The sequence below is a fragment of the Eurosta solidaginis genome, unplaced genomic scaffold, assembly GCF_040869045.1.
Source record: "Eurosta solidaginis isolate ZX-2024a unplaced genomic scaffold, ASM4086904v1 ctg00001206.1, whole genome shotgun sequence".
Taxonomy (NCBI): Eukaryota; Metazoa; Arthropoda; class Insecta; order Diptera; family Tephritidae; genus Eurosta; species Eurosta solidaginis.
Genome location: NW_027137005.1, coordinates 91021 through 114527, shown reverse-complemented (window position 1 = coordinate 114527; position 23507 = coordinate 91021). Strand labels below are relative to the sequence as shown.

The following is a 23507-nucleotide window of genomic DNA, read 5'->3' as shown; positions in this document are numbered from 1 at the left end:
CTGGATGGATAGAACTGCTCCCGTTGGCGGTCGTGATCCAAAAAAAAGTCAACCAATTGGAAAAAGGCGCTGAACCCTCAGTACAAGAGCCTTCGTTAAGTTTCCCCTTAACAAGGCTCCGGTGCTAAAAGCTCATAGCGGCAAACACAAGGCCGTGTTTGTATTAGTGCATATATATGAGCTAAACTATTTGTCTAAAGACAGAAACAGGTATGCGGATTGATTTACGAGGGTGGGCCGATATATTTAGGTCGCGGACCTAAACATGCCGGCCCCTTGCCGCGAGCAATGTTAAGAAAATAGGTCATAGATTAAAGTATTAAAAAATAGAGATCAATGAACCCAAGGGATCAACCTAGCCCTCCTTCGCCCGGGTAAGGCTGCGAGCGGATGAGCAGTTGCGGACTGCGGACACTGCACCTCGCTGTACTATGCGTGTTGTGGATGTTTTCTATGGAGAAAAGAGAAGAAAAAGGTTAGAAGAAATATACGTGGTTTAAAGTCGATGGCACTTAGTTACTTTTAGATATGTGTGGATGTATGTGCATGTGGACCTATTGTTGGCAGACTCCGGATACGACCAAGCCGAAGACCGTCGGTTGGGCTAAAATTCCGCCTATGGTGGTAGTCGCCGTATTACTCACCACCAGTTCGGCATATATGTCAGCGCCGAGTGTAAGCCGAATAGGTGATAGGTGATACAATCGGGGGTCTGCCAGATGCATAAACTGGAAGGGCACCGCAATTTGGAGATCTATGCTGTATAGCAGGCTCACTCTATGATGCCGTGCAATGACGACGGCCTGTGTATGAATGCGCTTTGCTGAGCCGTACTTCCCTCGCAGTATTATAGTGCACCGTTTGGGTCCCTGCTGCTCGAGACATAGATCTCGGACCAGCTCACTGTCGGCGATGGTGGTGGGCGCGCATGGGTCGATAATTGCTCTTACTAAGTAGATCTGCCCGTGCGATTCTATACGCACAATGGCTGTGGGGGATACTGGCACGAACGGCCGCATGGTTGGCAGTGGATCCGCATTTGGTTGTAGTCGGCCCGTTCGGAAACCGGCGGTTGTGGCCCTCTATAGTTGGTTACCGATGTGCTGGCGCACGTCCTTCACGTATGGCGCTGCCCTTTTTTGTTATCGGGTCTTCGCGCGTCTCCTGTTAAGGCCATTTCTTTGGCTAGCCATTCTACCTCGATTAGGGACGCTGAGGTTTTGCTTGTCCTGACGCCAGTCGGTTACCTGTGGGCTTCCAATCTTCCTCTCTATTTGTTTCTCAAGGCGCAATAACGGCCGAAACATGCTATGCGCTGGGCTGCGATTAATCGAAGCTGATGCTACTTTTGTAATTCTTCCTCTTCCTCACCTGCTGCGCCCATGATTTTGTTTGTTCTGTTACATGAATCGACAGCATGTCGTCCAAATTATCTTCCTCACCCTGGTGGTCTACCTCCCTTAACTCATCTAAGTGGAGCGTCGTGTGGTGTTTTTATTGGCACCTTTTGCACCTGTACTTGCTGGTGCAATTTCCTACGCGATGGAAGGGTGACAGACAATTCGGACAGTATTTATGAAGCACGAACGCTCGTAACTTCTCCTCGGGAGTCATAGCGCGGAACTTCGAACAAACCCTAATGGAGTGCTGCTTCTTACACAATGGACAGTCAACGTGGTACGTAGGTTTATGGTATTTCGAAACGTGGCTCATGATCTGTAAAGAGGGTGAACCTGGGATCATGACCGTTACTTTATCATACACTATTTATTGTTGTTTTGCATGGGATGCGGAAACCCCAAGAAAAAAGGAAATAATGACTCATGTGCATAGTAGGAATAAATAGCTCCCGAAATTTGAGCGGGTCATGGCTTGCTGGAAAAGGTATTGTAAATCAAATTAGACAGCGTTAAACGCATTGATTTCCCTTTTTTAATTTCTAGGCTTTGAGACGCGTGAGCTAGCCGTTAGGGCTCAGTGAACACACCCATTGAGGTGATTATTATTCTAAGTGCTGGCAATGTCGTCGTTTGGCATTTGACAATTATGCATTTCCTGAATGAAAATTCTTTTATTCATTTCAAGCACATGGCGTACGACGTATTTTCTCGAATCGTGTGCCACTCGCTTATTATTATTCGGGAAAAACGGAGAATTTCCAATATTTATTTGGGATCAACACTAGACGAGAATAAATGCCCTCTAGAACGGCACGCTGCAAGTGCTGCGATGTTAACAATGCGCAAACATTCGAAAAATTATTTCACAACCTAACAAAACAAATAGTTGATTTAAGGCGTGGGGTTTCCCATGGTTTTGCAAAAAAAAAACAAAAAAATTAAAGTAGCGCTAGTCCAAGCAGGTTATCGCCGCCGCCAACAAAGCTCAACAATTACAATAGTAGCGAAAGTGAAATTGAAAGCGGATAAGAAGTCGACGGTTAAAGAATCTGCTTCGACAAAATAGAAATCCATTAGTCCTGTTGAGGTGAAAGGTGTGCCGAAGCTAGTCGACCAGTTTTAGACTTCTTTAGCATACATTCACGTGTAATCCCAACGCAACCATTCCAGACCGCGGAGCAATTTGAGGATTGGAATGATATTTTTAATGTGACGAAGATCAGAGTGAGCAATTGCGGGTGGAGCTACTGGAAGGCCACTTCGAAGAGCCCGATAAATATCTAAAACATAAATGAAGCAGCTCAATGTTATTCATATATAGGTAATGGTCGCTGTAAAAGGCAAAAAAAAAAAGGAACGCAAGATGCGCCTTTTTTTCAATTATGCTCACGATCACAAGAGGAAAACAATTCGCCATGAGAAAAACGTCAGGGAAATACTGATGGTACACAAAGAACTATGACATGTAAACATAAAATAAAGCCTGGGAATGTGAGTGGCGTACCAGTCTCGTAACCTCATTTTCCGTGGCTTTGTTGTCTTGACATTAATGGCTGAAAATTGTAAATTTACTTAATTATTTCCTTTGTAATGGCAGGATTTCATCGGTATTATGCTCTCGAAGACTCAGCTGAAAGACGCCAATGGTTGTACACAAAAGTTACAAGATTACGCGGATTCGTGCTTTCTACACCTGGAAACTCAAATTCACCCAACAGAATTATCGTGAGTTATTGTAAATATAGTGTTGGCACGGATTATGTGCGTTAAATATATGGGGATCCCTTATATCATTTTTGTTGTGGTGACTGTTATTATAGTACGCTGTAGTTGCGTTAGTTACTGCTTCTATTTATTATGAGTACTTTTTATTACCGTTTATGGATAAATTGTAAATATTTCTTCTTTTGCACTTCAGCGCTTGAGTTCAGTGTCTTCTTATAGTATTGTATATCTAAGTTTGATCAATTTGTTCAACGATCGTTTTTTAATTTTGAGATGCACAAAAAAAATGCGAGTATAACCGCATCGGGAGCGGGAGGGGGTTTTGATTTGTCAGTTGGCAAATTAGATAAGCTTTCTTTTTGAATTTCATTTCAAGCGAAAGAAGTCAAAGTCAAAGATATCTGCCTAGTGATGGCACAGGAATGAATCATGGTACAATTACAAGGTAAAGGCATCAGAGTTGCATTTTACATGTTTTTTCATTCGAAGCTGATCATAAAATGTCATTTTACATTTTTTGTTTATTTACATTTGTTTACTACGTAATGTTTGTTTAAACGTTTTGCAAATTCGTGTAAAATAAAAGGAATTTAACTATTTAGATTTCTTTAAAATGGAAAAGTGATTTCTGTGCAGGATAATAAGGGAGAAAGCGCAAGATCCTACGAAGAAGCAAAATGGAGACAACGCTTATGGCGTGCAGATTCCTCAAAATGGTTTGATTTGCATGCTTCTTTTTCAGGCGTTAGACCTTTTTGAGTAACGCAAATAGTATATTTAATGCCAAACTCCATGTTTGACTACCCAAAGCCTTCGGCAAGCGTCTTTATTATTAAAACAACAACAACAGCTTGATTAATCGTTGTGTAAACGATTGTGAAGTACATCACAATTGGTGAAGATAAATTGAAAGTTATGATCTGAGGAGCAGTGGGGTAACTTCCTTATGATGCCCATACAACTTTGTTTGAATTGAAAGACCGTTTTATGTAATTTGGGTTAGAGAATAGCATCTCTAATATACAAAGACTCGATTTATGATAGAGAAAACGTTTTGATCAAAACGGGTCTAACTCAATCTATGAGTGTTTTGACACTGAATGGGTCTTTAGCTTTTAGAGTATCTTCATTAGTTGACTTTTCACAACATGGCTTTTGCAAGAGTAAAGCCGGAGTCATTGGTGCCGTATGTCGTATCGCTGTATCCGTATCCCTAACGTAATCAGCTGTTTATCATTACGACGGTAAACCAAAACCCAATTGGTTGGCTACGATACGGTTACGACCTTAGCGGCACCAATAATCGATTGCATTGATTCTCATAAGGTTGGTCGAATCAGCTGTTAAAAGGTTACCGATACGGTTACCGATAAAGCACCAATGTCTCCAGCTTAAGTCTACCGTGTCCACCTTGCTTGAGCTTACAACCTTTGTATCCAACAGTTTTAAGACTAATTGTGAAGTTGATGTTATTTTTACTGATTTTAGTAAAGAATTTGATAAAGTTTCCCTTTGCATACTGTTATTCAAATTTAATCGGTTAGGATTTCCTCCATTGTTCCTCTCTTGGGTTTCTTCTTATTTGAAGGAAAGAAAACAAACAGTTATATTTATTATATTGCTGGTATCGGTTCATAAACGTAACTTCAGGTGTTCCACAAGGCAGCCACCTTGGTCCAGTTTTGTTCCTGTTGTTGATTAATGACCTTCCAAGTGGTTTGAAGCGCTGCAAGCCGTTGATGTACGCTGATGATGTCAACCTTGTAATGCCTATCAAGCGGATCTAAGTAGTCTAGTTGATTGGTATAATGTAAACGCCATGTCACTAAACCTCCCTAAGTGTAAGTTCATGTGTTTTACAAGGAAGTCCTTCCAATCCGATGATTATGCTATTGGCGATTATTTAATTAAGCAAGTCACTAACTTCATTGATTTAGGCGTTACAATGGACCCTTCACAGAATTTTAAATTTCATATTGAAGCTTGCGTGAATAGGGCTAAAGGTCTTTTGGCTTTCGATAAACGTTGGTCTAAGAAATTCAATCAATACGTTACAAAAACTGTTTTTATGTCATTGGTCAGGCATATTCTCAGTTTTAAAAAATTTTATTTAACTACATTAAATTTGTAATTTGAAATGAAGCAAAAAACACTAAACCGTGATAATACTGTTCAACTCTCTATTTTAAATATGAAAGTACTAGTTATGGGAAACTTGTTTGCAAAATTGTGATTTGATCATTGTCTTTATATATACATATGTACTCAAATTTATTCTGTATAAATTTTATTAGGTACTAGCAGGGTACCCGACGTTGTTCGGAATGCGTATTTATATTAAAGTGGCCCTTATTTTTTATTTTTATTTTATTTAGTGTATGTGTACGACCACCAATCGCACACCTACCCAAGCATCGCAGTACACACGAAAACTTTGCGCCACCTGTCAGCGAATAAATAAATCGAATTGCACCAAAAGGTTTGAGTCCCTGATTAACGCGTATAAAAGGTTTAAAATCTTAGTTAAAAGTATTTCATATTGTAGTTAAATTTATAGATTTTGGAGCAAATACATTTTGACAGATAACTCAGTTATCGATTAATTTATCGAAATGTCACAAAATTCAAATGAAACCTGTGACCGTCCTCTATTGTTTGATGCCCATATTGTACGCATATTTAGAGGTTTTAGGTAACCTCATTTTAACCGATTATCGTAATATGGCAGCGTGAAATAATTTTTTTTGGTACGCCACTGTATCTATTCATGAATTTGATTTTTAATTTATATGAAATTGAATAAAAACTTTGCAAAGGCATTCTTTGATATTTGTTTGGCAACTAAATGCATTTTCCTTCGTTTTTCAAAAAAAAATCTTTAAACGTAGCTTAATGATAGCTTAAACAACTATATCTTTTTTGTTTCTCTCGCGATTTTAATGAAATAAGTTCTAGATTCCCTTCTGGATTACAGGCTATCCATCTGTGAAAGTCTCATAAAATCCATTTGCTAGTTTCCGAGATTATCGATATCATACAGACAAACAGAAAAAAGTGGTGCCGATGGATTCTACGACATTCCAAACGTCAAGTACACTCATTTTTTTTTAGAAATCTTGGATGTACATACACGATTTTCTCATCGCGCCGAATCATCAAACGATACGCATAAAAATTCATTGAGCTGACCTTCTTATTCGTTTCTTCTCCTGAAATATGAATTCGAACTCGGTTGCGAAATAGAAGTGATGATATAGAAGATTAGAAGTGATGACTTATAAACAAACCTGTCGTTCGATTAACCATCTTTATATTGAAGTGATATCCACCCTCTCCACGACAGAACATCAACGGGTATTGAAGTGCATCATATGACCGATGCGTCTCGTAAACGCGCTTCAATTGTCCACCATCCCGACGGTAAAGAACAATATCGCGTGATTCCTTATTCTCGCCAACAATCACCACTGCGACTGGGAGCATTGAATTGTCTTGCATGGCCTCCAGCGGGTCTTTTGTCTGCTCTAATAATGATTTTGTGGTCGTCTGAAGGCATCATATCCAATGCTGTTTTGAACAATCTGACCAATTCATTATGCTCATGCAGAAGATTTTGTAATTGTTCGATCATTTCACGTTTAGTCGTAGTCAAAATTGCACAACGCTGATCTAGTTCAATTGCTGAATCACCAACGAAATAGATCTGAAGGAACTTATGATCTTCGTTCAGTAGTGGTAACAAAGCGCCCGCTCGATGGTGAATTTGCCCTTGAATCTGAATGTTTGGAAGCAATTTCAAAAAAATATAACAATAATTGTTCATTTTGATAATAATGGGACATCATTACTTTAAAAGTGGGATTGTAGCCGGGTACATCAACAACTTGGGCTCCAAATGATGTCATTTGAAAGCATCCGCTATATTTTTGTGTATTCTCTAGAAAATGTTTTGATTGGATTGTATTTCCATAGAGTAACGAATACAATAGCTCTGGCGGGTGGGTTAAAACGGGTAATTTCACTTTGCCACCAGCGCAGCATAAGCCGGGGGTTTCTGATTGAAACTTCAAAGCGTTGCAATGCTGGCATACGACAGACAATGAGCCGACATCAACGCAGCGAAGATCTTTATAGGCTATTGCGGAATCGTATTCGAAAGCAGCGCGATTCAAGCCTGCATTTATGGCTGGTGTTCTAACAACATTTTGTTGAATTTGTGGTGATGATTGTGCAGCGCGAACTTGTGCAATATGGGCACGTCTCCATTCATTTTCTTCTGCACGTTCCCCTTGCGTTTGATTATCACGGACATTCTGACTAATTATTGCACGGCGTGTACGTCGTCCAAGGTTTGATTGTCTAATAGGAGGCATTAGTCAAGCAAATAACTCTAGCTAAAATGCAATAAAGTAATTTTTGACTAATCCTAATAAAGAAAATTCTTTAAAAAAAATACTTACGGAATGAATGTATCGCAATATATGCCCGCAGTTCAAGAATATAACCTCACTTTTTACACGCAAACTTATTTTCTTAAAAAATTATCGAATTGATAAATATCGCGAAAGAATTTCAATTGCTCGTAATGCTTGTACCGTTTGTGGATGTGATACGCGATATATGACTATCCGAAATCAGAAAAATTAATCGATGAACACGAAAATCAGAAAAACTGTAATCAATTGCAGCAAGAAAAATAGCACATTTGTTTAATAAAAAATGACAATGAGAAAAGTGCACCTGTCAAATTACGCTCAACCTAAGCACAGCGCCATCTGTTATTTATCCCGTTAATTTCTCTACTCAAAATGCAATTTTATCACAATGAATTTCACAATTATCCGAAACTTACAGAAACACAGCACCATCTGTTATTTATCTCGTTATATTAATAATCAATTTTCGATTTCTCCAATTTTCCGACTTTTTCGCAGGGTTTTCCCAAAATTTTCTTTCGTAAAAACCTTCTAGCAATTACGAAGAACTGAAAAAAAAATTTTAGCCAAATCGGTCCTGCCGTTCTCAATTTTCGATTTCTCCAATTTTCGGACTTTTCCGCAGGGTTTTCCCAAAATTTTCTTTCGTAAAAACCTTCCCCTAGCAACTAAGAAGAACTGAAAAAAAATGTGAGCCAAGTCGGTCCTGCCGTTCTCAATTTTCGATTTCTCCAATTTTCCGACTTTTCCGCAGGGTTTTCCCAAAATTTTCTTTCGTAAAAACCTTCTCCTAGCAATTGCGAAGAACTGAAAACAAATTTGAGCCAAATCGGTCCTGCCGTTCTCAATTTTTGATTTCTCCAATTTTCCGACCTTTCAGCAGGGTTTTCCCAAAATTTTCTTTCGTAAAAACCTCTTAGCAATTACGAAAAACTGAAAAAATTGGAGCGAAATCGGTCCTGCCGTTCACAATTTTCGATTTCTCCAATTTTCCGACTTTTCCGCAGGGTTTTCCCAAAATTTTCTTTCGTAAAAACCTTCCCCTAGCAATTACGAAGAACTGAAAAAAAATTTGAACCAAATCGGTCGTGCCGTTCTCAATTGATGAATTACTATATATTTTTCACACCACTTTTATATATATAGATTAATTTGTGACGTGTAGAATATGTTTTTGTTTGTAACTTGGTAAATACAATTTGTTCGATAATAGGCTAAGCTTTTGTTAAACGTTTTTTTTTTTTTTTTGCTTGTACTATAATTTTGAGAGGTTACATTTTTCATTTGAATGTACAGAATTTTTGCGCTATTTTTTTTTTTTTGTTTTAACAATTTTTTGAGCCTTCGTGGCTGCTTAAATGCTAGTACATACTAAAAAATTTTGGATTTATTTTTCAATCAAATTTAAAGTTTAATCAAAGTCTTAAAGTAATGTTAATTTACTTTACTTAGGCGATTTTTATGTACTACTTTTTCTTTGTTTTTAACTTCATCGAAAATAGTTACGTTAGGTTCGTTAATTTTTGTTATAATAAACCGACCTTGATAAATACTTTCGTGTTTATGATGTGGTTCTTTCTGTAAACGTACTTTATCTCCGATTTTTACAATTAAAGGTCGTGCCGTTTTATCGTACAGATTTTTACTTTGTAATTTATTTTTATTAATTAGATTTTGTGAAATTTTGTGCGTTTTCTGCATCCTAAACTTGACTTATTTGGCATAGTTTTCGACGCTATAAATTGGGTCAATTGTTTCTTTTGTCAATTCTTTAGGCAAAATTGCCTTTTTCCAAAAAACTAACTCGAAAGGAGAAAATTGATTGTCGAAAACTGTGCTACTCGTAGTGTTGTGTAGGAAAGTAAAATATTTTAAATAAACATCCCAATCAGAAAAAGTATCTTTTAAATATGCACGTAAGTATTCATTAAAAACTCTATGATTACGTTCAATCGTACCAACAGTTTCGTGATGGTATGCAGTCGAAAAATTATGTTTAATATTTAGAAGTTTAGTTAATTCTTCAAACAATTAATTTTTAAATTCAGTACCTAAATCTGATTTTATGGCATTCATTGTGCCGTATGTTAAAATGAAGCCTTCAAAGATTGCTGAAGCGATTGTTTTTGCCGATTTGTCTGGCACAGCGACTGTTACCAGGTATTTAGTCATGTTTAAAAGACAATCTTTACAATTTTTGATATATTTCGATATATCACGAGTCATGTTCTTCCAATAAAATTTTGTTCGTAGTTTTGCGTAAAGTCTTTTCATTCCGCAATGTCGACCAGAAATTCTGTTAACATAATTTCTAATGATTTTAAAATTTTACTTCCAATATTTTTGAAACTTGTAATAGTATAATGTTCGTACATAATATCATTTTTAGGCCATTCAATCTGCTTAATTTGGGTTTGCCGGCTTCTGATTCAAGCCTCGAAAGTAATTTCTCTAAAGTCATTATTTCGTTAACAAGCTCAAAACTAAGTAACTCGAGTTTCTTATGTTTAATATGCGCAAAAATTCTTAAATTTGTTGTTTTATTATTTTTATCGTACGTAATTTCAGATCTTATTCGCGGAATCTTTTTTGAAAAATTAAATGAAAATTTGTCGTAGACATGTATAGTAATTTGTCTTTCGTCGTTTTTGTCTGTTTTAATATGAAGAGGTATTAGTCAAGCAAATAACTCTAGCTAAAATGCAATAAAGTAATTTTTGACTAATCCTAATAAAAAGAAAATTCTTTAAAAAAAATACTTACGGAATGAATGTATCGCAATATATGCCCGCAGTTCAAGAATATAACCTCACTTTTTACACGCAAACTTATTTTCTTAAAAAATTATCGAATTGATAAATATCGCGAAAGAATTTCAATTGCTCGTAATGCTTGTACCGTTTGTGGATGTGATACGCGATATATGACTATCCGAAATCAGAAAAATTAATCGATGAACACGAAAATCAGAAAAACTGTAATCAATTGCAGCAAGAAAAATAGCACATTTGTTTAATAAAAAATGACAATGAGAAAAGTGCACCTGTCAAATTACGCTCAACCTAAGCACAGCGCCATCTGTTATTTATCCCGTTAATTTCTCTACTCAAAATGCAATTTTATCACAATGAATTTCACAATTGTCCGAAACTTACAGAAACACAGCACCATCTGTTATTTATCTCGTTATATTAATAATCAATTTTCGATTTCTCCAATTTTCCGACTTTTTCGCAGGGTTTTCCCAAAATTTTCTTTCGTAAAAACCTTCTAGCAATTACGAAGAACTGAAAAAAAAATTTTAGCCAAATCGGTCCTGCCGTTCTCAATTTTCGATTTCTCCAATTTTCGGACTTTTCCGCAGGGTTTTCCCAAAATTTTCTTTCGTAAAAACCTTCCCCTAGCAACTAAGAAGAACTGAAAAAAAATGTGAGCCAAGTCGGTCCTGCCGTTCTCAATTTTCGATTTCTCCAATTTTCCGACTTTTCCGCAGGATTTTCCCAAAATTTTCTTTCGTAAAAACCTTCTCCTAGCAATTGCGAAGAACTGAAAACAAATTTGAGCCAAATCGGTCCTGCCGTTCTCAATTTTTGATTTCTCCAATTTTCCGACCTTTCAGCAGGGTTTTCCCAAAATTTTCTTTCGTAAAAACCTCTTAGCAATTACGAAAAACTGAAAAAATTGGAGCGAAATCGGTCCTGCCGTTCACAATTTTCGATTTCTCCAATTTTCCGACTTTTCCGCAGGGTTTTCCCAAAATTTTCTTTGGTAAAAACCTTCCCCTAGCAATTACGAAGAACTGAAAAAAAATTTGAACCAAATCGGTCGTGCCGTTCTCAATTGATGAATTACTATATATTTTTCACACCACTTTTATATATATAGATTAATTTGTGACGTGTAGAATATGTTTTTGTTTGTAACTTGGTAAATACAATTTGTTCGATAATAGGCTAAGCTTTTGTTAAACGTTTTTTTTTTTTTTGCTTGTACTATAATTTTGAGAGGTTACATTTTTCATTTGAATGTACAGAATTTTTGCGCTATTTTTTTTTTTTTTTTTTTTTGTTTTAACAATTTTTTGAGCCTTCGTGGCTGCTTAAATGCTAGTACATACTAAAAAATTTTGGATTTATTTTTCAATCAAATTTAAAGTTTAATCAAAGTCTTAAAGTAATGTTAATTTACTTTACTTAGGCGATTTTTATGTACTACGTTTTCTTTGTTTTTAACTTCATCGAAAATAGTTACGTTAGGTTCGTTAATTTTTGTTATAATAAACCGACCTTGATAAATACTTTCGTGTTTATGATGTGGTTCTTTCTGTAAAAGTACTTTATCTCCGATTTTTACAATTAAAGGTCGTGCCGTTTTATCGTACAGATTTTTACTTTGTAATTTATTTTTATTAATTAGATTTTGTGCCATTTTGTGCGTTTTCTGCATCCTAAACTTGACTTATTTGGCATAGTTTTCGACGCTATAAATTGGGTCAATTGTTTCTTTTGTCAATTCTTTAGGCAAAATTGCCTTTTTCCAAAAAACTAACTCGAAAGGAGAAAATTGATTGTCGAAAACTGTGCTACTCGTAGTGTTGTGTAGGAAAGTAAAATATTTTAAATAAACATCCCAATCAGAAAAAGTATCTTTTAAATATGCACGTAAGTATTCATTAAAAACTCTATGATTACGTTCAATCGTACCAACAGTTTCGTGATGGTATGCAGTCGAAAAATTATGTTTAATATTTAGAAGTTTAGTTAATTCTTCAAACAATTAATTTTTAAATTCAGTACCTAAATCTGATTTTATGGCATTCATTGTGCCGTATGTTAAAATGAAGCCTTCAAAGATTGCTGAAGCGATTGTTTTTGCCGATTTGTCTGGCACAGCGACTGTTACCAGGTATTTAGTCATGTCGCAAATCATGGTAAGTGCGAACTTGTTACCATATTTGGTCTCAGGTAGGGGTCCTATTGTGTCAATTACTAGTATATCGAATGGTTTACAAGGAGTTGGTGTTAAAACAAGTTTTTCTTTTGTTTTAGGTTTAACCTTGTTTAAAAGACAATCTTTACAATTTTTGATATATTTCGATATATCACGAGTCATGTTCTTCCAATAAAATTTTGTTCGTAGTTTTGCGTAAAGTCTTTTCATTCCGCAATGTCGACCAGAAATTCTGTTAACATAATTTCTAATGATTTTAAAATTTTACTTCCAATATTTTTGAAACTTGTAATAGTATAATGTTCGTACATAATATCATTTTTAGGCCATTCAATCTGCTTAATTTGGGTTTGCCGGCTTCTGATTCAAGCCTCGAAAGTAATTTCTCTAAAGTCATTATTTCGTTAACAAGCTCAAAACTAAGTAACTCGAGTTTCTTATGTTTAATATGCGCAAAAATTCTTAAATTTGTTGTTTTATTATTTTTATCGTACGTAATTTCAGATCTTATTCGCGGAATCTTTTTTGAAAAATTAAATGAAAATTTGTCGTAGACATGTATAGTAATTTGTCTTTCGTCGTTTTTGTCTGTTTTAATATGAAGATTATTGTCGTTTTGCCGTTTTGTCATGGATCTTGTCTGAACTGCTAAATTTTGTTTGTTCGATTCCTTGATCTCATCGATTGTAATACGCGATAGTGCATCAGCACCGACGTTTGATTTTCCCTTAATATATACAATAGTGAAATTATATTCAGCTAGTTCTAGTCTTATTCTTGAAAGTTTTTGAAGATGGGTCTTTCATATTGAATAAGTATACTAGAAGTCTATGATCTGACTTTACAATAAAATGGGTGCCATAAACGTATGGTCGAAATTGTTTGATTGCAAAGTAAATAGCTAAAAGCTCTAATTCTATAATGGGTTTTTTCTGTTCGGCTTTATTAAATGCTTTAGAAGCGAAACAAATTGGTAAATCACTACCTTGTTGTTCTTGACTCAAAATAGCGCCACATCCAGTTGTGGAAGCATCAACTGTAATAATGAATTGTTTAGTAAAATCTGGATATTGAAGTAATTTTGGTGAAAGTAACGCTGCTTTCAAAGATAAAAATGCTCTTTCGCACTCTACATCCCATACAAATTCAACTCTTTTTCTGCTTAATCGATTCAGAGGCGCTGCCAGAGACGCAAAACTAGGTATAAACCGTCTGTAATAGTTTGCAAACGCGACGAATCGTCGTACCGCGTCTTTATCAGTCGGTTTTGTATACTTTTTAATTGCGTTTATTTTAGAGTCGTCTGGCAACAAACCTTTGGCTGAACATTTGTGACCTAAAAATGTAACTTCTGGTCGTAGAAAGTTGCATTTATTTGGGTTAAGTTTGAGATTGAAAGACCTACAAGTATCGAAAACTTTTGAAAGATTTTTAATGTGGTGTGCTTCACTACAACCTATGACGATAATATCGTCGACGTACAAAAATGCGACATTGGGTGGTATACCCGAAAAAGCTATTGTCATCATTCGTGAGAATGAATTTGGTGCTATGTTTAAACCGAATGGAAGCACTTTCCATCTAAATGCGCCGACCGAGGTGCTGAAAGAAGTAATGTCACGTGAGTCAGGATGCAAGGCGATTTGATGAAATCCAGAAAAAAGATCTAATGTGGAAAAATATTTTGCTCTACCGAGATTGTCTAAAATATCGTCAACTCTAGCTAGTGGAAATTTATCAGCAATGAGTTTTTTGTTTACCGCGCGAAAATCTACGCACATACGATAAGCTTTTTGACCATTAGTATCTTTCTTTGGGACTACAATCAAAGGACTATTGTAATTCGAATAACTGGATTCAATCAAATCGTTGTCTAACAATTTATTTACTTGGCGATTTATTTCTTAGCGTTGAGAGTATGGCAATGTATAGTTTTTAACATATACCGGTTCGTTTTCTGTCAATCTTAAGTTTTGCTCGTAGAAGTTGTTTAAAGTCATTTTGTCCGTCTGTGTAGAGCGAAAATGTCGGCATAATCAATGCAAAGGTCAATTAATTTACTATGAGCATGTTGAGGTATTTGATTTTTTAAAATTGAAGTCAGTTTTTTCGTACGTTTGTCTTCTGTTTCTGTCTTGCTAATTGTATAAACATTATAGTTTGAAAGTTTTTCTGTCCGAATACTATTCCTTTTGACATACTTTATATCATCCGTGGTATTTATTGTAGGGTTATATTTATATTCAACTTTAAATGTACCTACTTTAAATAAATTGAATTTTTTTTGTTCTTGTTAATTTTTATTTTTCAATTGTAAAGTATTGTCTTTCAAAAATTTTCATTCGGTTGAAATATTTAAAAACGTTTTGTAACATACTTTTAGGAGCGGTTAAATAAAAATATTTTATAAAAATAAATAGTCATTATTAAATAGTGATTTATATATTAAATACCACATTGGCGATCTAGCCAGCCAAACATTAAACCCGTCCTTCAAAGGCAACGAATCAAATTTTAATTCTTGTATGCTGTATGAAATAATAACGCCACCAGTTGATGTTCAGCAAAAATCGATTTATTCTCTTCCTAGTTATATATTATGCGAGTGGAAACCATATTGACTTCCGAAAACGATACCATAGTTCTGTTTACTATATCCAACTTATTACGTTTTTATCAGCAAATTCTTAAACAAATTATTAAAGGTGGTGCACTTGAACAAACTTTAATTGATTTACAAAAGACCAGCGAAGAGATTTATTTAAATTCACTTTCAAATAAAGTGCGTAACATCTTGCAACGTCCAGCTCTAACTCGTTAAAAGTTTTGTAATTCGTACCTTTAAACTAGTGTGAAGTGTCCTCACTACTCGAAAAATTATCTGAAAAACAAGTTGAAAATATATACCAAATATATCGTGAACATCACAAGAGCCCTCTCTAACGCGTATTTGACGTAGACGTGGTGGTCCAAAAACTAGATTCACTTCTATAAAATTAGTTTATTTTCAACTGCACGACGTCGTCTTCGTCGTATTTTTGGATTGTCATTATTTCAGGCGTTACCGCTGCATCATTAACATCAGCCTTTCAATCAAACATTGCAAGAGCAACAACAACAAAAGCTACAAATACAAAACAATTAAAGCCATTGCACAATACATTGTCTAATTTCATCAATCAATTTTAAAGCCATTGCACAATACATTGTCCAATTTCATCAATCAATTTTAAAGCCATTGCACAATACATTGTCTAAATTCATCAATCAATTTTAAAACCATTGCGACAAATATTTGGTGAGCTGTATCTAGTATTAATATTATTTATATGTATCTGTATATGTATCAAAATAGATTAATAATTTGGGTTTTGTAAACGCTCCTTTCCGGACATTTTTTATTTCTTCCTATAATATAATTTTTGTAGTTATTTCTATTAACAATGTTTCATTCACCATCAAATAATATACGTACATCTACACCACGAAATCAAGTAAACGATTCACTTATTGATTTGGATAATGAAAATTATCAAAATGATTTACCAAATCCATATGTGAATCAAAATAATGAAATTTTTGCTACATCGGTAAAACTTCCCCAATTTTGGACTAATTGCCCTGAAGCATGGTTCATCCATGCTGAAATGCAATTTAGTCGAAAGAATATTACTCAGGAGGGGACAAAATATGAATATGTCGTAACTGCACTTCCACAGGATGTAATTATGACAATTCTTGATTTTATTCAAAATCCTCCTGAAAATGACAAATTTTCTGCATTAAAGAAAATTTTAATTGAACGGCACTCATTAAGTGAGAATGCCAAATTAGATCGAGTGTTATCCGATTCAGAAATGGGAGATCGTAAACCTTCTGAGTTTTATCGGTCTCTAGTGCTACTCTCTGGAAACAATTTTAGCAAAGAAATTCTTAAAAAACTTTGGATAAGGAAGTTGCCCAAAAATTTAAGTATTATTCTTACTAGTTCGAATTTGAGTGAAATAAGTGAATTAGTTAAATTAGCCGATAATATTTGGGAAGTTTATAATAAAAATGAAATAGCCTCAGTTAGTAATTTTCCAAATTCTAAAAGCGAAAATGCAATTATTTCAAATTTGGTTCAAACAACTAACATGATGTGCAAAAATTTTGAAAAATTGTCATTAGAGATCAGTGAAATTAAAAATCAGATGAGTCAAAATTATTCAAGGTCCCGATATTTTAGTAGGAATCGTTTTAGAAGTCCTTATAGATATCGATCAAAGTCTCGTGACAACCCAAATTGGCTCTGTAGGTATCATTATAAGTTTGGTAATCAGGCTTTGAAGTGCGAACAACCATGCGCTTTTAAAAATAATAGTTCGTCAAACTAAAGTTATCCGTTGTTACGGCGACAAACAACGGACATTTAGACACCTTTACACGTCGCTTATTTATTTTTGATAAAACAAACAAACTTAATTTTTTAATAGATAGTGGAGCAGAAATTTCAGTGCTTCCGGTTTCAAAATCTTCAAGTTCGAAAAAGTCATCAGATATTATTTTAACTGCAGCTAACGGTTCAACGATTTCGACATACGGTAAAAAACTTTTAATTATTAATTTAGGACTGCGTCGCGAATTTCCGTTCACGTTTTTAATAGCGGATATAGCTAAACCAATTATCGGTGCTGATTTTTTGTGTAAATATGGTCTCTTAGTTGATGTTAAACGCAAATGCTTAGTAGATCCGATAACAAGTCTTTCAGTTAACACAATTTCATGTGTTTGTAATGTTTCGCTACCAAAAGTTTTCGCTGTTGATAACAAATTTACAAAGTTACTAAAAGAATTTCCTTCTTTATTTTCTGAACCAGATTATTCACAACCAGTTAGACATACAACAGTTCACAGATTAGTCACTGAAGGAAATTTGCCATTTTCTAAACCAAGACGTTTAGACCCCATTAAATTCAAAGTAGCTAAAACTGAATTCGATTTTTTAGTAAAGACAGGGATATGTAGACCTTCTAATTCAGCAGTAGCATCTCCTTTACATCTTGTACCCAAGAAGGAGTTAAATGACTGGCGTCCTTGTGGAGATTTTAGAAGATTAAATGTCGTAACAGTTCCTGATCGTTATCCTTTGCCCCATGTTCATGACTTCAACATGAATCTAAGAAATAAGAAAATATTTTCAAAATTAGATTTGGTAAGAACTTATCACCAAATTCCAATGGCAGAAGAGGATATCTATAAAACTGCAATCACTACGCCTTTTGGCATGTTTGAATTTGTACGAATGCCTTTCGGGCTTAGGAACTCCGCGCAAACTTTTCAACGATTTATTAATGAAGTAGTTAATGATTTAGACTTTGTTTTTACATATATTGATGATCTCTTAGTGGCAAGCGAAAATGAGGAACAACATTTCAAAGATCTTAGCGTACTATTTCAGCGCCTAACGGAGTACGGTTTAAATATAAAACCAAGTAAATGTACTATTGGCGTAACAAATGTTGACTTTTTAGGACATAATATTTCTGAAACGTGAATTAGACCCTCAGAAGAAAAAGTTTTAGCCATTCGAAATTTTGATCGTCCAAAATCTATTAAGCAGGCACAAAAATTTATTGGTATGGTTAATTATTACCATCGATATATACCAAAATTAGCAGAGTTTACGACAGTTATCTATGATTTAATTAATAGAACAAATAAGAAACGAGACAAGATTTTAATTTGGGACGATACATCTAATAAAGCTTTCGAATGCATTAAAGAAAAGTTTGCATCTGCGATATTGTTAAATCATTTTAACAAAGATGCAAAACTTTCTTTAAATGTAGATGCATCCAATACGGCAATAGGTGGTGTCATACATCAAACGTTTAATAATAAGTCACAACCACTTGCATTCTTTTCAAAGAAATTGTCTCCATCCGAAATTAAATATAGTGCATTTGATAGGGAACTATTAGCTATTTATTTGAATATTAATTACCTTCTAGAAGGACGTGAATTTACAGTTTTCACAGATCACAAGCCTCTTGTATTTGCTTTAAATTCAAAAACAGAACGCAGTCCAAGACAGACTAGACATATGGAATTCATTGCTCAGTTTACGAATGACATTAGGTATATTAAAGGACAAGAAAATGTTGTAGCTGATACATTATCTCGTGCGTTTGAAGTAGAAGCGATTAATAATTCGGACATTAATTTAAAAATTTTACAAAGTGAACAACAACAAGACAGTGAATTAAGCAAACTTACCTCAGAGCAAACATTTTTAAATTTGAAACTAATAAAAATTCCTGTTCTTAACTTTAATATATGGTGCGAAGTGTCAGGAGAAAATCCTAGGCCTTTCATTCCAAACAATTTAAGAAAAATAATATTTGATATGTTACATGGGATTTCACATCCTGGTAGTAGAGCTACACGTCGTTTGATAGTTAAGAAATATTTTTGGCCTAAAATGAATAAAGATATTAATACTTGGTCTAAAGAATGTATAAGTTGTCAAAAATCGAAAGTACATCGTCATACAAAATCTCCAGTTATGAAAATTCCAATTCCAAAATCTAGATTTGAACACATTCACTTAGATATTGTTGGACCCTTACCTGTTTCAAAAGGATATCGTTACATATTAACTATAATTGATAGATTTACACGTTGGCCAGAGGCATTCGCACTAAGAGATATTTCTGCAATTACGGTTGTAAATAAATTTTTTAAAGAATATATTTCACGTTTTGGAGTTCCATTAGAAATAACAACAGATCAGGGATCTCAATTTACTTCAAACTTGTTTTCAGAATTAACGAAACTTCTTGGAAGTCATCAAATAACAACTTCTCCTTATCATCCCCAAGCTAATGGAATGATAGAACGTTTTCATAGACAGCTTAAATCTTCAATAATGGCTAGGAATGGATCCAGAGATTGGTATGAAGAGTTACCAATAGTACTTATGGGTTTGCGATCGATTTTTAAAGAAGATATTTCAGCAACACCGGCTGAAATGGTTTATGGACAAAATTTAAGATTACCTGTTGAATTATTTGTTTCAACTACAGAGAATATAACTTCAACGGATGTTTTAAGTAGTTTGCGTGAACATTTTAAAAATTTTAAATCAAATTTGGAACATCATCAAAATTCTAGTGGTATTTTTGTTCCAAAAGATTTAAAAGATTGTCATTTTGTTTTTGTACATGTAGTAAACAAACATTCCTTGCAACATCCGTATGAAGGTCCTTATAGAGTTATTGAAAAAGATATTAAAAACTTTAAAATTGAAATAAACAATGAAATTAAATCTATTCCTATTGATCGTTTAAAACCAGCAATGATTGATAAAATACAGATACCTAACACAAAAACAAAAAAGAAAGTTACTTTTAATTTATTTAACATTAAATCTCCGGAAGGGGGAGTATTGTAGGGTTATATTTATATTCAACTTTAAATGTACCTACTTTAAATAAATTGAATTTTTTTTGTTCTTGTTAATTTTTATTTTTCAATTGTAAAATATTGTCTTTCAAAAATTTTCATTCGGTTGAAATATTTAAAAAAGTTTTGTAACATACTTTTAGGAGCGGTTAAATAAAAATATTTTATAAAAATAAATAGTGCTTATTATTAAATAGTGATTTATATATTAAATACCACATTTATGACTTTAATTATTGGGTTACTAGAATTAACAATGCACCTCGCTGTAAAAACACCTTTTTCAATTTCCCGCGAGTTCACGAAAAGTGGCTCGGGTAAATCTCCTAAATCAAAAAGTCTGAATATTTCACATCTCGGAGGAATGATACAACTGTCGCTTTCTGTTCCATGTAGGATGGGTATCGCGACTTTTTCATTACCTATCCAAAAGGAAATACTATTTCTTTCATAATTAATAATGCATTTGTTAATTTTCAGAAAATCTTTACCCAATATGCCATCGGATGGAATATTAAAGTATTCATCAACTACATGTAAAGTATGTTTAGTAGAAAAGTTAGAAAAATTAAAATTTGCTGTAATTTTACCTAAAGTGGAAACTGAATTGGAAGTAACACCGGTAATGTTAATATTGTCGGTCGTATTTAAGGAAATATTTCTGTCTAAACATGATATCTTTATTAAAGAAATGTCCGCTTGAGTGTCTACTAGGAAGGAACAAAATTTTTGTGACTCGTTAAGTTGTAATTCTATGAAATCAGAGTAATTTAAATTTAAATATAGATGCCTATTGGTGACGGATGTTCGCTTACAGGCTTAGTTCGTCCTCCCCCAGTGTTCGCTCCTGAGGGGCGCTGGCGTTTAAAGCGCGAACGTTTGCTAAATGGTTAGCGCAGCGTGCCTAAAGCGTACTGATGATGAAGGCTTAGCACCCTTCGAAATGGATCTATCTGCGCAGCTATGGCAGGTTGTCTGAAAAATTTTCTACTTACTATTCCAAAAACAAAATACAATTTTTCAAATTTAGAAAAATTAAAAAATAATAATTATCATTAGAAAAAAATTATTTTTCTGGCCTTGAGCTCGAATCGAACCTTGAATCATAATAAATAACAGTTTGGAAAAAGTGCGCTTTATATCTAACCGTACTAAAAATTAGAAAATAATATTTAGTAAAAAAAAAAGATTTTACGTTACAGGTAAAAGGTGGGTTGAATAATTTAACTAAAATAAAATTACCATAATAAAGTTTAAGTTATTAACACAATAATTAGATTGAGTGTAAAAAGCGGGGGTGCTTCCTTTTTGAAATGGTCGTAAGTTTATATCCGTTGATATCGGTCCAAAGTTTCAATTAAAATTATGGCCCTTTGAAGTGGCCATAAGGTCGATTGGCTTTATGTCCTTTGAGCTATGTCACCCTACCATCAAATTATTGCTTTGTCATCGGTCCTTGATATGAGCACAAAGTTTCAATTAGCTTATGGCCATTCTAAATAAGGTTAATTGACCTTATGTCCGTTGACCTTATGTCACCTTAGCATCAACCGCTACCGGCCACTCACTCACCAAACTTTGACGACGCTAGAATTCTTATACAAGAACGAAAGTATACGAAACGATTCACACTAGAGACACTGCATATAATAAACACGCCGACGGACATAAGACTTAACTTTAAGAGTGATACAGATGATTGCGCACATATTTACAAACACCTGTTAACCAATAATCAGTATCAAACTCCACGTCACACAGGGAGGACGTGATATAAAATGTATGTACTTTGTAGGATCAGTTTTTTATAACGTTGTTTTGTTAATTGGTTTTTATGTTTATTATTAGTTTCCACCCCGAAGACGGTTACAGTAGAGCAACCGAAATATATTGGTATCCAAAAAAAAAACTATTTAGTTTTATTGTAAAAACCTGACCTCGACCCAGCATAACAACATAAAGTTAGAAATTTAAAGGTCGCCAAAAATCTCAAATAAGATCAATTTAGTCAATGTCCCTTGACCTTATGTCACCCCTTCATCAAATTATTGCATTGTTAACGGTCCTTGATACGTGTGCAAAGTTTTAAATTAATCAAACTTCTGGAAGTTGGTGAAAACTATGCCCAAAGATTCCGTTACATACTTACATACAACCCTAGCTAATAAAAGCAAGGTAAAAACCACAAACGTTCTACCACAGATCGTGTTAAACTTATACATTTGTTTGTATAACAAATTGCCACAGATTTACTTATTTATATTAACTGCGATCATTTTTTTTAATTACTAGGTTCTTCTTCAAAACACATTGCGAGGATCCAGAAAGCCCAGTGATACAGGAAGAGATTGTAAATGACAGTGATATTCTGCCGCTTTTTGAAGGCAAAGTGATGGGCCTTGTGAAGCCATTCGAATAGGGTTAGATCATGGGATTGCATACGCAATGAGAGCATAATTGTGCTGTAAAGTGCAGACCCCTGGTTTGGATAAACTTCTTAACAAATTACTAGGACAAATTATGCAGCGATATTAAATAACAACTTTAAAGAAAGCAAAAAGCGGTTACAAGTGCATCCCATTACTTTTCGTAGTGGGAGTTAAGCCTAAACTAACGTGAGGTTGGCACTCAAAACAAGTTTTCTAATATGTATTGATATTTTAATAAATAATTAATTATAAGAGTGTATATACAAGTCGAGTACTATGTATACATATAAGGGTGAAAATGATGATAATTTTTTTTTTCGCTCCCGAAAAATCAGAGAAATGTCAAAACAAAAATTGTGTCAGAAATAGAACCCCCGCGGAACTTAAAGTTTTGACATTTAAATAAGACGGAGTTTTTAACATTAGTATGTCCTGCAAAATATAAAGCTTTTTTTTTATAAAATGAATTGTATTTAGCCTAAATTCAGAACAAAAAAATGTATCGAGCCAAATTTTCATCGCGGAAGTTTCTATAGACCTATAGATAAGAGCCAAAATTCATCAAAATTGTAATTTGTGAGCCTGTAACAAAGTTGTTTGCGACGATACGAAAAATTTGTATGTGTTTTTTGTGTCAATCGTCAAGCGAACTAATAAAAATATACGTGAAACTAGATCGACCACGTGGTGACTGACGGATGATATGCTTTCTGTTGGTGGAAGTGGATACGGTGGATGCCGGCCATCGCTTAGGGTCAGGTTCCCCGGTGCTATCCATTATTAAGTTGTGGAGAACGAATTATTGTTATTTTTTCTAAATTTGAAAAATTGTATTTTGTTTGTGGAATAGTAAGTAGAAAATTTTTCAGACAACCTGCCATAGCTGCGCATATAGATCCATTTCGAAGGGTGCTAAGCCTTCATCACCAGTACGCTTTAGGCACGCTGCGCTAACCATTTAGCTATCCAGCGGTGGTTTGTTTGACTGACAAATTGCTACTTATATTCCTTCTTACCAACTATATTGACTAGGCCATATTATGCAAATGAAAGATGAAGGCCAAGAAGGTTTGCTTATCGGAACCCGCTTACGAAAGCAGAAGAAAAGGGGTCGCTACTTC

The 23507-nt window shown here is 34.5% G+C and overlaps 1 long non-coding RNA gene across 3 annotated transcripts in view; it reads right to left on the bottom strand.

Moving 5' to 3' along the window:
* The window catches only part of LOC137236008 (uncharacterized), a 48571-nt gene that overhangs the window by 8768 nt on the left and 16296 nt on the right, over positions 1-23507 (bottom strand). The window lies entirely within an intron of this gene.